The sequence below is a fragment of the Sciurus carolinensis genome, unplaced genomic scaffold (genome assembly GCF_902686445.1).
Source record: "Sciurus carolinensis unplaced genomic scaffold, mSciCar1.2, whole genome shotgun sequence".
Classification (NCBI taxonomy): Eukaryota; Metazoa; Chordata; class Mammalia; order Rodentia; family Sciuridae; genus Sciurus; species Sciurus carolinensis.
This window is the reverse complement of record NW_025920138.1, coordinates 269,105-285,194: the sequence shown is the minus strand read 5'-3', so window position 1 is coordinate 285,194 and position 16,090 is coordinate 269,105. Positions and strand designations below refer to the sequence as shown.

Sequence of the window (16,090 nt, the reverse complement as noted above, 5' to 3'; positions counted from 1 at the left end):
TAGACACCCAAGGCTTCACCTTTTATCCCAGTGTGCACCAAAACCCAAGTACTTTCCCACCAATATCAGCAACCCCTACCAAGAAAATGACAGTCAGTCTATGCTTAAGAGCTCTTGACTTTCAGTTCTCTCTTAGTTAGATTTTCTTCCTGAGTATTGCTTATACATCCTTACAACCACCTTTACATATTTAAGCATTATATTTTGATCTACATTTCACTGAGGTAGGAAAATTTTCAAATGTTGCTAGAAATGTAAGGCATGTTTTAATTCTCTAACATTTCATTTTTTAAGTGTTACAGAAAAAAATTGTAATGGTAGATGTATCTGATATCAAATTTTAAGAGATTAGGAAACAATCATCAATACAATGATTTTTGGTGACAAGTTAATTTTTTGTCTAGATGTCAACAAAAAATTTCTCCAGAATCTCTTTATATTAGAAGTGTATTCCATTATCATTTGCAACTGCTTATGAATAGGAATCAAACTTTTTTTAGTATTAAATTCCAAGACAGAAATACAGAAATAAGGTAAATTTTAATATTGATTTGGTAAGAAACCCTTGAGTTCAATTTTTAAATAGCTATTTTTAAATAACTATTACTAAAGAACTATTATTCTTTAACTTTTTAAATGTATAGTTCCAGGTTATAATTTTTATTCAACTCTGGATAATGACTTGAATGAAATTTCTTTCATAATGTTTCACAATCCAAAAGTGTAAAAGAATTATTTAGTATTTCCTATTTGAAGACATTTGAGTTAGTGTTTTGATCTCTTAACTGCACATATATGCATCTGACTCTAAAAGACTGTTATGCTCTGATTTTTGTATGTTGGTTTTCTATATTTCACCTGCAATGATAATTACACAGTAGGATAAAATAAATATTCAGTAAGTTAAACATTGTCTCATTTTCCAATACAGATATTGTTCACAAATATCAAAAAATGGAATCAGATGTTGGCAGTGACCAAGCTTCTGGGAAATCACCTGATGAAGTCCAGTCACCTACAGATGTTTGTCTCAGAAATCATAAACATAGATGGATCTCAATAGAGGTTACACTTTAAAAAAAATATATATATATACATTTATATGTGTGTTTTTGTATATAAATAAACACAAACACACACACATATATGTACATGTGTGTAGATATATATATGTATATATATATATCAAGCAAATAAAGCAATTTGAAAATTTTCATGAAGAGCTGTTATAATTATATCAGTGAGTTGTATTTTTAAAATTTTCTTTTTACTAATTATTATTCCAATGCAAGTACACATTAATCATAGTATTCTATATTCTACACAATACAGAATATTTATTTTTAGTTCCCTGTTGAGGAAAAGTGATTTTTTAAAAAATCCCAGAAATCTGGACTGACATCATTCTAGAGGGCCTTAGCACAGTCCTCTTTTCAGAAAATGTAATTTCAGTTATATCTCTGAGATTCATTTGGATAATTCATATTCAGATTTTAAGAGAGAAAAATAAAATAGACACCACCATTTTTTCCCTTGTTTTATAAGTATCAGTATCAGTTCCTTTGTGGTTCATGGCACCTAGAAATCCCTATGTAGTGAATTATTTCTCCATGTAAGTTATGCAACATATTTTCTTTTTTATCAATGGAATATTATAACTTTGAAAAAATTATGACTTTTATTATTTCAGTGAAATCACTAAAAATAGAAGTTTGTTTATTTCTTGTAACTGTAAAGACAATGAAGATTAGAGTGTCTGTCCTGCTTGTTGATTATATTTTTATTGTTAAAAGATTGTTTCTGAGTGAATTAAGGAAAACAATATCAGTGTTCTCTATAATAAATTAACACTTTCAATTCTTGAGATCAACATGATATTTGTGTAATTAAATGGATATATCAAAACAATAATATAATTGTCCTTAGTTTCCTTTATAATACATGTGATTTTACCACAGGTGTAAAAGTTGTTGGCATTCGGGTCTATATGTAGATTGCCTAATTCTTTCATTGAATTATATATTTTCCCCCCAGAGGTGACATGCTTAGATCATATATTTATTTTTAGTTTAATTCATTTTAGTATCTATAACAATTTATTTTTTCATTCCTCCCTTTGCACATATACACATGATCTATTTATCTTTCATCATGGCCTAACTGATGATTTCAACTTTACAATGCTGAAAAATTAATACACATTTATAAGAACTCATATTTCACATTATGAATATTGACCTTTTCCCTGACTGGCAATATGTAGTATGATACTACTTTGTGATGCAGTATCACAGCTCCCAGTTAGTCATGAAGCCACAGGACTAAATTAAAGTACTCTACAGAGTTCTCTGTTGCTAAAATATGATATTCAGTGAGTTAGTTATATTTAAGTGCATTTCCAACTTAATGATATTTTCATCTTAGAATTGGTTTATCAGGGCATAACCTGACATAACCTCATGGTAAGTTGAAGAGCATGTAATCTTATTCAAGAATATTTTTGGAATTTTTTTTGTTTATTGTTCTAGATGAGTTTTAGGCATTTCATTGTTTTTGGCAAAAATAATCTTGGTATTTGATTTGGGTTATATGAAATATTAAATTAATATGATGACAACCACTATTGTTGCATTGTTTAATCTAACCATTTGGAATATGGTGTATATCTGTATTTAAGTCTTTTATCTCAGTAAATATTTACACAGTTCTTTTCTTATTTCTTTTGTTTTTCATGTTTTATTATACAAGGATTTCTTTTTATAGAATTCACATTTCTTGATGTGATGATAGAGGCAAGTTTCTCCTTGAAGTTTGTCTCAGCTCACATTCTACAGTTAAATGAAATAGAACAACTTTTACTTCTATTAACAGTCAAAAGAAAATGTTTTAATTTTATTTCACATGTTGTATTTAAAATAATAATATCTACTTGTTTAAGTATTTATATTGATCAAATGTTGTACCTGCCTGTTCCTACCATATGGTGTAATAATTCAAAGTAAATCCAAGTTAAATTTACTAATGAAATGACCCCAAAATAACTGAGTCCAATTTGTCTTATGTCATTTCTGTAAAACAGCATCATATACCATTGCTTACAGTAGTAAATATTTTGCCTTCAATATATTATATATAATCAATGTAGGTAACTTTTAAACTTCAGTTAACTTCAGCTAATTATTGCTACAAAATACTACTCTAAAGTACATGAATCAAAAGTCAAATGCCCTGTCTTTTTGTTTTGATTACTTTTTTTCTTTTTGTAGAATTTAAAGAAATGGTTATCCCTACCTGCAGATATCAGAATACCTGATGGGTATCTGGAAAATTTGCTGCTCAACAGTCTACCATTTCATCAACCATTGAGCTGGAGGTCTCATAGACATATCTTAGTAAATTTTTGGTATCTTACATAATCAGATCTGCTTTTTCTATTATCTGAATGTAAACCTTTTAATTTTGGCAGTTATGGGAATTGACACAAATTTGCACAAGCCAGGCAAGCTCTGTCAATTAGTTAAAACCCCAGCACTTAACTTAATATTATGTAAACCTGAGATTTATCATTTTCCATTCTTTAGGGTTTATTGGAACACTTAATATGCTTGCATATTGGAATGGGATTTAAGCTATGTTATATTTTATTTTTGGTAAATTTTATTGATAAATGCTACATATGCAGAATATATACTACATATATCTTCTTAGAGGTACTGTACTAGATACAATGAACATTTGTCTATATACATGGATTATCCAGTGAAGTACCCAAACCATCACCCTACAACTCACTGAGTTTCTGTAGTGCTAACATACCTGTATGAGTAGTATGCAGGTGAATAAAATTTTTAAAATCCCAGAAAGCCCCTTCTCTTACCTTTTGTTTCACTTAATACTCCTCACCTGTGGCCATGATCCCTGTCTCTTTTATACCAAAGATTAGTTTTACCTCCATGCATCATACTATTTTGACCATATTATTTTATATTATATTTTAATACCTGGAACTTTCTTATTTTCATAAGTACACATTCATAATTACCTTTAAAATGGTTAATATTTCTATTCTGATTATTATTGAAACCAATAAACTTTGTGTAATTTATTGTAGAAAAATATTTTCAAAAATTTTCAGACATGGAAATGTATATTATTTATACAGATTGTATGTATGTACATACACATATGTACTAAATGCTTTGAATCTTGATATATATGAAAGTGTACAGTATGCATTTTTTTGTGGTTGGTTCCTTGTGCTGTATTAAGTTTGTGAGTTTTATTTATGTTGTTGCATATAGTGATATTCCATTTATTTTGTTGCATGCTGTTTTACTGTATAAGTTTAATTTTTTAGTGTATTACACTTTTTCAATTTTGTTGATGGTCATTTTGCTTCTATTCTACTTTTTACTGTTATCAGACAGTGCTAAAACCATTCCTGTGAATTTTTGTGCTTAACATATGTAACACTTCATACCTAGGAGTGGAATTATTGGATCATATAGTGTGTGTATATATATATATATACATATATATATATATATTCAGTCTTCCTAGAAAATATAAAAAGATTCCACAGTAGTTTTACTAATTTATACATCCAACACCACTGTATGATAATTCTGATTGGTCTTTTTTCCCATTTTTAAGTCTTTTTCTTTTTTAATTTTAACTTTTCTGGTAAAATAGTGGTCTCATTGTGATTTTATTTTGCATTTCATTGTCTAAGTTAAACACTTTTAAATATGTTTGTTGGCCATTTAGGTATCCTCTTTTGTAGATTAATTGCCCAAGTCTGTTGTCTGTTTCCTACCAGTTTTTGTACCTTTTCCTTACTGATTTGTAGGGATTCTTTACATTCCACATAAAGAAACTTTGTTAGCTTTATGTTTTGCAAACATCTTCTAGAATGTAGTAATTGTCCTAGCACTTGTTGTTGAAAGCACAGCATTTCTGGTGCACTGTGATCTTTGTCATAAGTTCAGATAATTGCATATTATGTCTTTTGGATGACTAGAGTCCTCTACTAGGGATACATATAAAGTGTTGTAATAAATAAAATTGGCAAAAAGTAAGTGGTCTGCAAATCGTAAGTCTTCAGAGAAGGAAGCACTTGAGATGGTCCTTGAAAGATCGGTAAGAATTTGTCAATTTGAAAATGAGTCTATGAATGAAGAGCATTCTAAGCAGAGGACATTTTATGCAATAAACCCAGAGATAGGAATGTGTACGTTATGTTAGGAAAATTGTAACAGATAAGAAGGGTCTATATGTAATAATTTATTTTAGAAAAAGGATTTGAAGGGATAGAATTAAACAGAATATAAAAAGCATGAGATATCCATTCAAGGAATCCGAAACTCCCATGTAATAAAAAGTGTTTATTTAAACAAGGGCTGATATGATCACATTTTTCTTTCAAATAATAGCTTCAGGAAAAGTAGAGACAATTAACTATAGGGAGAGAGAGAGAAGAGGAATGTAGATGAATTAGAAATTTATTCCAAATTAGGTATGGTGTGACCATCATATGGAAATATAAAGTAGAACACAGACCCTAGAGGTAATGCTGAGAGAAGATAGACAGGAACTGGTACCCAGCTAAACTTTGTGTCTCAGGGAGGAACAATTGATGATGACTTCTGTGGTTCTTATGGTTATTTATCTCCTTTCCTTATATTATATCATGGGATTTTTTTTTATTCACAAAAGCTTCTGTTTTAATTAGATATTCTAAAGTGAATAATTACTTTATTCTCTATATACTCTGAGGACATTGACAAAGTGTATCCAACTCGATTTTGGTACACGTGCATGATCATCATAGTTTCTCACATCACTGCTTAAAACATTTTAAAATATATTTTGTCACTTGATTTTCTGGTCAAAAGTTTTCTTTGGCTATCAATTTTTATAAAATATTTGTACTTAGATGAATTCTTAATTATGTTTGTTCTGATTAGGAGGGAAAGAATGATTTAATACCATTTGATAGCTTTTTGGGGGAATTACCAAACCCAGGGTACTAAATAAGTGCTTTACCAATGAGCTCCATTCCCAACCCTTACAATGCAGTTCTCAGAGCTATCATTTAAAAACAGTTGTCTCTTGCAGTCTACATGTAACCCTATTATGAATGCTTAATGATTAGGGTTTTTATTATTGTCTGTTCCTATCCATTCCCCAAGCTTTTTGTTTTTGAAATGGCTTATAAGTCTCAGATTAATCATGCCAGCTATATTTTGGTTTCTATTCATACATTCTTTTCTTATCATTTACATTATTAAGCAGATCATTTTTAATATGTATTCAAAAATCATTCTTCAAAATGAGAAATATTTGCCTTGTGTTTATATTTGAAGGTGGGAAGTAGGCAAATGAATGGGATAGTGGAAAAGGGGTGGGAAAAGAAAATTATTTTTCACAAAACTTAGAATTCAAATTTATATAGATGCCATATTCACTATGTATCTAAAATTAGATTTTCAAGTTTACATAGATGCCACATTCATTATGTATCTAAAATTACATTTTTTTCCTCAGTGAGGTCTATTTTTCAATATATCACTCTGAAACTTAGACTTTATGTTTGAAGAACAAGGGTGAGGTTAGGAAAGGATGGAAAGCAGTTGAGTAAAAACAAATATTCTTCACATGTATTATTAAGAGTTCAAATTTCCATGAATAACATACTCTTCATCTTAGATGGGAAATAAGAAAATAAATCCTAGAATTCATTTTTACTGGAGGAAGTGACAAGGAATGCTGATGGAATCTATAAATCCATGGTCATCTACTGCAAGTGGGCCCTCAGTTTTGCATATTGCACTGTCTTGCTCTAAGCAAGGAGCTGATCTCTTCTACATAACAGAACAAATGCTGTAAACCTGAAACTCCCCCATTTTATGAATAACAGTCATGAAAATGAGTCTACACTTACTCTGTTGTTTTCAATCATGTTGTGCTTTTGTACCATCTGCTCAGGGTTATTGGAATATCTGTTATACCTATAAAACTCTTTTATATTCAGTCTCCCTTTCTTAACTTCATCCTTCCCATTAACTTTCTACTTAAACTTTTAATTTTAGATTAGCAGAGAAATTAGAAAGTAAATACAGTTATTTTACCATATACCAAGTTATTCCTATTAGAATGTTAGTTTAATACATTTTGTAAATTACTATTTACTAAACTCCACAATTTATTCAATTTTTACTAGTTTTTTACTACCAAACATTTTTTTCTCAGTATCCCATCCAGGATACCATGTTGTATTTAGCAATCATATCTCATATTAAAGATGCCAGTTACTGAATTGGGAAGTGCTATGCAATACTTATATATGATTGATAATAAATGAAGTGTTCTCTTAACACAGTTAAATATTAAGCTAATGGAAAATCTTATATGATGATAGTCAGAATTTATCAGAGTGTCATTGAATTTCCAATAATAGCATACCCAGTAGAAGTTTTATGAGACTTTTAGGTGTAACATCAATAGAATGAAAGCCTAAATATGAACATTTGTCATTATATTAAAAAGAGATTAGGTACATTAAAAGTGCTTATTTCTTTTCTTTGTGTGGATTCCTCATTCCTATGCTGATAATTTTTGTTAAAAAAAAAAAAGGCCAGTAGAATTGAGGTTTTTCTGTCTCTTTTCTGTCTCCACATGTCAAGGAGCAAAACCCATTTCTGTGAAATAGAGCAATTCAGTAATTCGCACAGGGAGGGAAATGGGTGTTTGAAGTAACCTCCTGCTGTTCACAGTGTTTTTCAATACATACTCACCTTTAACATGACACCTGTTTCTGTCTCAGGATATTCTTCACTTGTTCTAAAGCTAAATTGGAAATATATCTCCAGCTTAATACAGTTTGATGACTGTGTACAGTTTGCATGAATTATGTTACTAGAAACAAAGTCACCTAGAAATCTCTTGTTGCACTTGCTACTATAACCTTTTTACACTGAATAATAGGAAGACCAATTACAAGTTGTAATTTATCTTATGTATGTATATTTTTAGTGTTCATATGCGTTTGCTGTAAGATCTATCTGAACAGGACTTTGCTTGGGCTGTTAAAAAGTGAAGTATTTTCTTAGAACAATGAAATATCAGAAAAATGACCATCTTTTGTCTGGAAAGCAGAATTAAGGGAGTTTTTATATTATATTAAAATATAAAGCTCATTGTTATTTTTTAGCTGTTATTTGTGTTTTTATGCAACTTTTAAAGTTTCAAAATATTCAAAATAAGGTGCAACTCATTCTAGATTTTGAACTCATGAATGCAGGGATCATGTCATTCTTCTTCACTGTATGCTCAACACCTAACACTGTGCTTGGTAAATGTTAAATAAATGAGTTTTGTCTCCCTTCCTCTAAATAATTTCCACTGGAGAGCATGTAAATAAGCTAGTGATTATATCTACTGTTAATCTTGTGTTCAACAGACAGAAGTGCAAGCAAATTTTTCTAAAAATTCTATTTAAAAATGTTTTAATTCTACTAAATACTATTCAGGTGTGCTCTTTAAATCCTTAAGGTTGGAAATTATTAACATGGGTATTGCAGTATGCTTTACTCTTTGCATTAGGATATGATAGTTCACTAATGTTTGAATTCACTGATAGTTCACTTTTGTTTGAATTCTCCACTTTATTGCATGAGTGGAATTCAGTCATGCTGTCTCTATTAGAAACTGATTATTCAAATTTAACTTCATAATTACACTATGATAATTATGTTTTTCTTTATATATAATTTTATTTTTAATTGGCACATCATTTTATATATTTTTTGTATACTGACATTTCAATATATTTATATAGGTGTGCTGAACAGATGAGAGTAACTGGCATATCTGTTGCCTTAAATATTCATTATTTCTTTGTTTTGGGAACATTCACAACCCACTCCACTAGCTGAAATACAGTTAATTATTGCCAACCTGTTACTCTTTAAAAAATTTTTTTTAGCATTTTTGATGTCATTAAATTTTATTCTCTGAAATGTGGTTCCTTGTAGTCTTAATTTTTTTATGTATCCTTTATAAGTCATTCCTTACACCATATAGTAAATTTTCATCTTTAAAACAATTTATAGTCAGTACACATATGTAATCTATTTTTTTCATTTGCATAATCTTTAAAGCAAACTCCATTGTTTTTGTCATGATTACCAATAGACCAATGTGTACTTCATGTTAAGGGTATTCTCATATTCACTTAATGTACACTAATGAGTAAGAAAATTTCCCTATTATTGAGAAGAAAAGGTTTCTAGGTCACAGTCATGTCTTCTCATGTACTCTCATTGTTATAGACAATGACTTTATATATCTTTTTCATGGATACTTATTATTTTGTTCATATTGGCTTATGTTTTTTTTTTTCAAATTAGTATTATTTTCTCTCAGTAAAAGATGACCCAAAACTTAAAATTCAAGTTGCATGTGCAATAGTTTTATGATTGTAAATTTAAACACTGAATTCCACAGATAGGTATAAGAAAATAATGTCATTTTATCAAAGTTTTGTTAACCTTGTGAACCTCACTTTTTATATAAAGTGAAAAATTATTAGAATCAGACTGTCATGTACCAGAGAGTGGGCTGTTGGCCTCATTATCCATAATGAAGTAAAAAATCTTTGTTTCTGGAAAGTGTTGCATCTTGTAGTTTTGCTTCATTATTCTGCACAGCTATTGGTAGTAGAAAGCAAGAATAAGTTACATACAAGACAGTACCTGGGTAGGTAGTATATGATGATTCTAAAACTTCATTTCTCTAATTTAATGTTTTTCATAAAAAAACATCATATACATAAAGTGAAAAGGTAACAACAAAAACAAAAAGAAGCTCTTCAGTCATATAGTAATATACTCCCTATGACTACTTTTAGTTTATCAAAATTGAATTAAGCACTTCTTAGTTTGACCTGCAGTTTTCCACATCATTTTATCTTGGTGTATGCCATTGTAACAAAAAGATAAAATTAATTTCTTTGTGGGACTTCTACTTTTGGCCATTCAAGTTTGCAAAATTTACTGTTTTGTCTAAAGTGGTAAGTGATGCCAAGTCTAATTATCAAGTATCAGTTTTATTTTATTTGACAGCTTCAGAAAAATTTTTATATTTGATTCTCTAGAATTGGAGTACAATGCAATATTTCAATAATTTAATATGATTTGTATACCTATGAAAATTGAAGTTATGCATTATATCCTTTAACTTGCTATTTATTTAAGGACATTAGCATCATCTATGCAAGAAGTGAATCATTTTTAGATTATTATTGTATCTTCTACTTTTGCAAATGGATTCTAGAAAACATTTTTAAGAAAATTCTTATTCTTGGCTTCTGTTTACAATTTTTTTTTGTTTTCTCAGTTTCTATTTTCCACATGTTTGTATTGTTTTTCCAAATCTTTGGTGTTAAGGTTCCTTACTTTTTAAAAATTTCTTCTAAAATACACATTGGATATATTGGGTTTCTGTGACATATTTTGATATATTTCACCTAACCCATTTAATGACTCAATACAAAATAAGCAAAGAGTTTAAGATTAAACAGAAAGAGTTTGGGAAATCACTTTTAAAGCTTTTAAGGAGGGGAAAATGAGACTTACATTACTGGTTTTGTGTTTGCATGTTTCCTGATCTATAGTAGAATGTATATTGGTTTTCTTTTTCATTGTATTTTGATTGGAGAACCTGAAACAAATTGCATTTTGTTGGTTTCAAGTCTCCATAGGAATTCAAAGATCAATCAGAAAATTATTTTCTGATTTAGCTAAAAGGAAAATCAAATAGTAATTTTTACAAGATTCTTTAGTATCTTAAAATATAAGTCTGTGGTAGTTTAAAATTCAGGGTCTTAAAATAGAACAAGGCATTCACTGCAGACTATTATCCAATCCATATGTAAGGTAGGTTGACTACTTCCATTATGAATACTGATGCTTTTTACCCTTTTAAATATTCCAATATCAAATATATTTTGAAACTTGGTCAATGTTCAACAATTTGTAACCAACTGTTTCTATTCTTAAACACTGTAGAATTGGAGAGTTTTAGATGTTGAGGAAGAGATAAAATTTTAAGAATACATACTCAAATTATCATGGTTTTACTTGCAGTCAGAAATTGGATTTGGGAAAATGGAAAGTTGCATAAAATTGGAAAAGTTTTGAAAGGTATGCAAACTCTTATTTGAAAATGTAAGACTTTCTCATTCATCATGTTAACTGTATGGTTTTGCCAACTGTACAAAATTGTGAGCATGACTGTCTAAAAAGTTATATCTTGCTATGAAAAGGTAACAAAATTAGGAGGATTGACACTTTCAATTTTTTAAAGTATCTTATCAGTTTGAGAGAAAATGTGTATTTTTAATAGTCTTAAAATCTTTTATTAAAACACAAAATATTTTGCTTTCTTGGTAACACAACAGGCATCTGTTTAGCCTCCTATAAATCTCCTGTCTGTGCTGTCATGGGAAATTGCATGAGTTAAAATTTCTGAAAAATAACTTTAGAAATAAAAACATTTCATTGAAGGGTAAGAAATCCTTCAAATATGTTTTTTTCTTGAACTTGTCACTACCTGTAATGCTACTAATTTAGAAACATTCTATCTTCCACAGTAATAAAGTGCAAGATTATAATAAGTAAAAAGTAATAAATAAAGAGTAAGAAATAAAAAAGATAAAAGTAATAAATAATAAACAGCAGGAAGGAAAATAAAAGAGAGTTGATAGGGAAGCTTCTTTTCTTTTTAAAAGAATTAATGTATAAAGATTTTTAAAAGTTTGGAAACCTGGGTAAAACATATTTAACAGTTTAATTATTCTTTCATTTAATGTGCTCAGTACCCTTCAGTATTCATATACAATTACAGGAAAAGCACCTTTGATATTAATAATATTGATTCAAATCTTAATTTAAAATAAAGCCTACAAGTAAATTAAATTATTGCTTTATACTTTTAAGACATTTTTTGGTTTTTAGAAACATGGTAACTATGTGTATTTAACTGAAAGTCATCTTTGCCATGAGAAAATCTAATACTGGACATTGTGGAGTTTTCTTTGCTAGATGGAATTTAGCATGCTTAGAAATTAGAAATTCAGTTAGGACTTTTTATTGTTCTTCATTGTTACCCTCTTATGATACTCTTGACTTGTTCTTCCAAAACATGTTTTATAGGGCACATATGCAACAGTTTATAAAGGAAGAAGTAAGCTGACAGAGAATTTGGTGGCATTGAAAGAAATCTGTTTGGAACACGAAGAAGGAAACACCCAGTACAGCTATAAGAGAAGGTATATTTATTTAGAATATTTTAAAACCAAAGCTGTGTAAGAGTAATTTTAATAAATAAAAGCAGATAGAAATAATAAGTGACTGGAAGATATAATTAGACATTTAAAAATTATTTCTGAAACTGACATTCAGTAGAAAGAAATTAATATTCTTAATGTATAGTGAAGTACTATGAAGTCATTAAAAGTACTGACAGATAAATATCTGATAAGGAAATTATACATATTGATACATGGGAAGCATGGTAACTATAAATTAGCTGTGTATATTAACTATAATAAATAAATGAATTGTATATAAACATGTCATGATACCATTTTATTTAAAAAATGAATTATTCAAAATTTGTTTGATTCAGAAATGTAGTAAATGCCTTCAATCCTGGTGGCTCTGGAGGCCAAGACAGGATGTCAGGTTTGAAGCCAGTCTCAGCAATTTAGCTAGGACCTAAGCAACTTAGCTAGACCCTGCCTCAAAACAAAAATTAAAGAGAAAGCAGAGGGGCTAGGGATGTGGCTCAGGTTCAATCCCTGGTATCAAAACAAATAAATAAGTAGATAATGTTTGAGACAACTGATTAGTAACATAGCAGAAGAAAGCTTACCTTCAACTGTATATAAATGAATCTCAGAGGTTCAAAAAGTTAACATTAAAGAAAAAAAAAAAGCATAGGATGGTGAGTTGTAATATTAGAGACACACTTAGGCACTATAATATCAAACTCAAAATCCCAAAATTGGTAAAAGTTGATACCTTCAGTTTTTCTACCTCTCATCCCCTTGGCAAACTGCTGTTTTTAACTTAAGAGAGTTTTATAACATTTGGTTTATATGTTAAGCTTACTTCAAATTTTTATAAAATCTCACCTCCCACAGAATGAACAATAGGCTTTCATTTCTGTTTTACACTTTTACTATTAAAGGTTTTAAAACATGCAAACATAATAACCATACATGACATTGTCCACCCAGATTAATCTTTGATTCTGGTCCTTGAGTATCTGGTAAGCATTTCAAATATACTCAGTATTTTAGTTTTCTTTAGTAATAGAAATTTAGACTTTTTAACAGCCCCAGGGCTATTGTTATTTATTTATTGGTATTTAATAGATTAGGTGGTGCATTCTGTAACTTTTCCTGACCAAAATTTTTCTTTAAAAAATTAATTACTATTAAGTTAATCAGCCATTCATTCTGAAAACTGTGTTATCACATAGTAAAAGGCTGTGATTTTTCAGAATAATGACCTAAAACAATACCTGGATGACTGTGGGAACATCATGAATATGCCCAATATAAATCTATGTTTATTGTGTAATGTTAAAGTGTAAAGAAAATGAGCTAGATTGCACACTGAAATATACCAACCTCATAACCAATCTTTGGAATATTCTGTTTGACTTATTTACTCAACTTCTGTTGACTATACTACAGCTTTCCTGGGATCATACTTTTGTAAAACTGTTTCATTTAAAAAAAAATCTTCTAAAAATATTTTTGATATTTTATTTCACATTATAACTGATTGTCCTACATGTGTACAATAAATCTGCAGGTATATTTTATTTTCTGAAAAAAAATCTAAATGATGGGGACATTTTGCAAAAGGCCAACTTTAAATGGTGAACACCCCTAATATATTTAAAATTGTTTTAAATTATGTAATGACTTTTTGGGTTATGAATTATGAATAAGGGTTGTAAGTAAGGCCAGAAACATGTAGGTATTGTGATTGTTTTGCTTGAAGTAACTATTTGGTTTGTCAGATGGAATAGTAAGATAACTGTGTTTTTGTAATACGTCTAAAAATTCAAATATTGCTAAAGAAGTTTGCTATAATAATTAGATACAGAAGAAAACCAGAAGTTATTAGTTAAATAAAAGCACATGACTTACTTGTGTTCTTATAGACTTCTTTGTTCTGAGTGGTATATTTTACATTTTCAAAGATTTTATTTGTCCAAAGTTCAACAGTTTATAGAAACCTATTTTAAAAATAGACTGGCCCATCTTGTGTATTTGAGACCTTTATAATTCTGTAGATAGTAAATTAGTAACTTCAAACTTGCATTTTTTTTAAAGTGCATTTGGTAACTATAAAGAAAAGTCAGTTTCTTTTATTGAAAGAGAGGTCTGAATATATGGCGAGTACATTGCTATGAATTTTATAACAAGGCTTTAAATATATTTCCATATACATTTCATGAGAATTATTTTCTTCATAGTTTATATTTTCCTTTGCAAGTTGTTGTGAAGGCTATTTGTAGATCTCAGTTTTTAAAATTCTGTTTTTTTCTGCTTTTATATTAGCACTAATTTGGAAAGAAAATAGTCTTTAATTATCATAATTTGACAGAGGTTTGAGAAGTCTTTTAAGTAAGTCTAAATAATTGAAAAAGATTTTATTGTTTGTTAAAAGTGCATTTAATGTTTTACAAATGTAAAATTTAACAGGAATATATTGAAAGAAAGCTGTGCTCAACACTGAAACCCCAATGCAACCCAACAGTAGTATATTAAAGTAGTAACTTTAGATTTTTTCAAAAAACATAAATAAACATGTGGAGTCTGAAGACTTCATAAATTATAGTTTATTCAGACCAGGCATGGTGGTGCATGTCCACAACACAGCTACTTGAGAAACTGAGGTAGGAGTATCTCAAATTTGAGACAAGACTGAGCAATTCTATGAGACCCTGTCTCATAATTAAAATGCAAGAGTTGGGTGCATAACTCTGATGTAGAGTGCTCCTGAGTTCAATACCTACTACACCCCCTCCAAAAAACCACCAGAGGCATTCCTGTCTTTAATCACGTGATGCCTCAGCTTATTCTTGCTACTCAAATGTTCTTTTTCATCTACAAGTGAACCAAAGGTACCTCTTGAGTCTTCAGTACTTAAAGTTCTTTTTGGTAACCCCAGAAAATCAGGATGTGTCCCACATCTCCCTTTACACCACAATACACAAAACACCCCTACTATTAGCCTTGTAGGAATTGCTTTTTTCAGGGTACTAGAGCACATTATCCTTTTTTTTATCATTAGTATTCTTTATTTTATTATTTTTTTTTATTGTAAACAAATGGGATACATGTTGTTTCTCTGTACATGGCGTAAAGGCATACCATTTGTGTAATCATAAATTTACATAGGGTAATGTTGTTTGATTCATTCTGCCATTTTTCCCTTCCCCCCTCCCCTCCCACCCCTCCCCTCCATCTATACAGTCCTTCCTTCCTCCATTCTTGCCCCCCTCACTAACCCTAACTCTAACCCTAACACTAACCCCTCCCACCCCCCATTATGTATCACCATCCACTTATTAGCGATATCATTTGTCCTTTGGTTTTTTGAGATTGGCTTATCTCACTTAGCAGGATATTCTCCAATTTCATCCATTTGCCTGCAAATGCCATAATTTTATCCTTCTTTATGGCTGAGTAATATTCCATTGTGTGTGTATATATATATATATATATATATATATATATATATATATATATATATACCACAGTTTCTTTATCCATTCATCAATTGAAGGGCATCTAGGTTGGTTCCACAATCTGGCTATTGTGAACTGAGCAGCTATGAACATTGATGTGGCTGTATCTCTGTAATATGCTGATTTTAAGTCCTTTGGGTATAGGCCAAGGAGTGGGATAGCTGGTTCAAATGGTGGTTCCATTTCAACTTTTATAAGGAGTCTCCATACTGCTTTCCAGAGTGGCTGCACTAATTTGCAGCCCCACCAGCAATGT

General features: G+C 29.8%; 1 pseudogene; it reads left to right on the top strand.

Moving 5' to 3' along the window:
* Positions 1-16,090, top strand: part of LOC124974226 (cyclin-dependent kinase 17-like) — a 47,050-nt pseudogene that overhangs the window by 24,521 nt on the left and 6,439 nt on the right.